The following is a 2,390-nucleotide window of genomic DNA, read 5'->3' as shown; positions in this document are numbered from 1 at the left end:
CAACATAGAAGCTTCTTCTGTGTTCTACTATGGTGCTTTTAGTGTTTCCGCATACCGCAGCACGCGACATAGCTTTGCAGACGATAAATGTAACCGTTTCAGAGAGAAGAGCAGCCAATGTGACGAACTGGCTTTAAGTCGATTCGATAACAAATGACGAAAACGGACGGATTTCTCAGGTTTTTACTACATATGAACACTTTTCACATTCTCCCGTGCAACGCGGCTGCTACTCCTCCTTTCATGCAAAATATTAAGGTTCCACCTAATGTCCAAGCCACCAATGCCGGCTAAAAAGTGAATAATCGACAACTAAAACTTGAATTGTACTACTTCTTACGGGCTGTTACTTCAAATTAGAAGCTTCTTCTGTGTTCTACTAAGGTGCTTTTAGTGTTTCGGCATACCGCAGCACGCGACATAGCTTTGCAGACGATAAATGTAACCGTTTCAGAGAGAAGAACGGCCAATGTGACGATCTGGCTTTAAGTCGATTCGATAACAAATGAAGAAAACGGACGGATTTCCAGGTTTTTACTACATATAAATACTTTTCACATTCTCCCATGCAACGCGGCTGCTAGTCCTAATTTCATGAACATCTTAAGGTCCTAGGTCATGTCCAAGCCACCAAAGCCGGCTAAAAAGTGAATAATCGAAAACTAAAACTTGAATTGTACTACTTCTTACTGGCTATTACTTCAGATTAGAAGCTTCTTCTGTGTTCTACTATGGTGCTTTTAGTGTTTCGGTATACTGCAGCACGCGACATAGCTTTGCAGACGATAAATGTAACCGTTTCAGAGAGAAGAACGGCCAATGTGACGATCTGGCTTTAAGTCGATTCGATAACGAATGACGAAAACGGACGAATTTATCAGGTTTTTACTACATATGAACACTTTTCACATTCTCCCGTGCAACGCGGCTGCTAGTCCTCCTTTCATGCAAAATCTTAAGGTCCTAGGTCATGCCCAATCCACCAAAGCCGGCTAAAAAGTGAATAATCGACAACTAAAACTTGAATTGTACTACTTCTTACTGGCTATTACTTCAAATTAGAAGCTTCTTCTGTGTTCTACTAAGGTGCTTTTAGTGTTTCGGCATACCGCAGCACGCGACATAGCTTTGCAGACGATAAATGTAACCGTTTCAGAGAGAAGAGCGGCCAATGTGACGAACTGGCTTTAAGTCGATTCGATAACAAATGACGAAAACGGACGGATTTCTCAGGTTTTTACTACATATGAACACTTTTCACTTTCTCCCATGCAACGCGGCTGCTAGTCCTCCTTTCATGCAACATCTTAAGGTCCTAGGTCATGTCCAAGCCACCAAAGCAGGCTAAAAAGTGAATAATCAACAACTAAAACTTTAATTGTACTACTTCTTACTGGCTATTACTTCAACATAGAAGCTTCTTCTGTGTTCTGCTATGGTGCTTTTAGTGTTTCCGCATACCGCAGCACGCGACATAGCTTTGCAGACGATAAATGTAACCGTTTCAGAGAGAAGAGCGGCCAATGTGACGATCTGGCTTTAAGTCGATTCGATAACAAATGACGAAAACGGACGGATTTCTCAGGTTTTTACTACATATGAACACTTTTCACATTCTCCCTTGCAACGCGGCTGCAAGTCCTCCTTTCACGCAAAATCTTAAGGTCCTAGGTGATGTCCAAGCCACCAAAGTCGGCTAAAAAGTGAATAATCGACAACTAAAACTTGAATTGTACTACTTCTTACTGGCTATTGCTTCAACTTAGAAGCTTCTTCTGTGCTCTACTATGGTGCTTTTAGTGTCTCCGCATACCGCAGCACGCGACATAGCTTTGCAGACGATAAATGTAACCGTCTCAGAGAGAAGAACGGCCAATGTGACGATCTGGCTTTAAGACGATTCGATAACAAATGACGAAAACGGACGGATTTCTCAGGTTTTTACTACATATGAACACTTTTCACTTTCTCCCATGCAACGCGGCTGCTAGTCCTCCTTTCATGCAACATCTTATGGTCCTAGGTCATGTCCAAGCCACCAAAGCAGGCTAAAAAGTGAATAATCGACAACTAAAACTTCAATTGTACTACTTCTTACTGGCTATTACTTCAACATAGAAGCTTCTTCTGTGTTCTACTATGGTGCTTTTAGTGTTTCCGCATACCACAGCACGCGACATAGCTTTGCAGACGATAAATGTAACCGTCTCAGAGAGAAAAGCGGCCAATGTGACGATCTGTCTTTAAGGCGATTCGATAACAAATGACGAAAGCGGACGGATTTCTCACGTTTTTACTACATATGAACACTTTTCACAATCTCGTGGGCAACGCGGCTGCTACTCCTCCTTTCATGCAAAATCTTAAGGTCCTAGGTCATGTCCAAGCCA

This window comes from Schistocerca gregaria, unplaced genomic scaffold, assembly GCF_023897955.1.
Source record: "Schistocerca gregaria isolate iqSchGreg1 unplaced genomic scaffold, iqSchGreg1.2 ptg000407l, whole genome shotgun sequence".
Lineage (NCBI taxonomy): Eukaryota > Metazoa > Arthropoda > Insecta > Orthoptera > Acrididae > Schistocerca > Schistocerca gregaria.
This window is presented reverse-complemented; position numbering follows the sequence as displayed.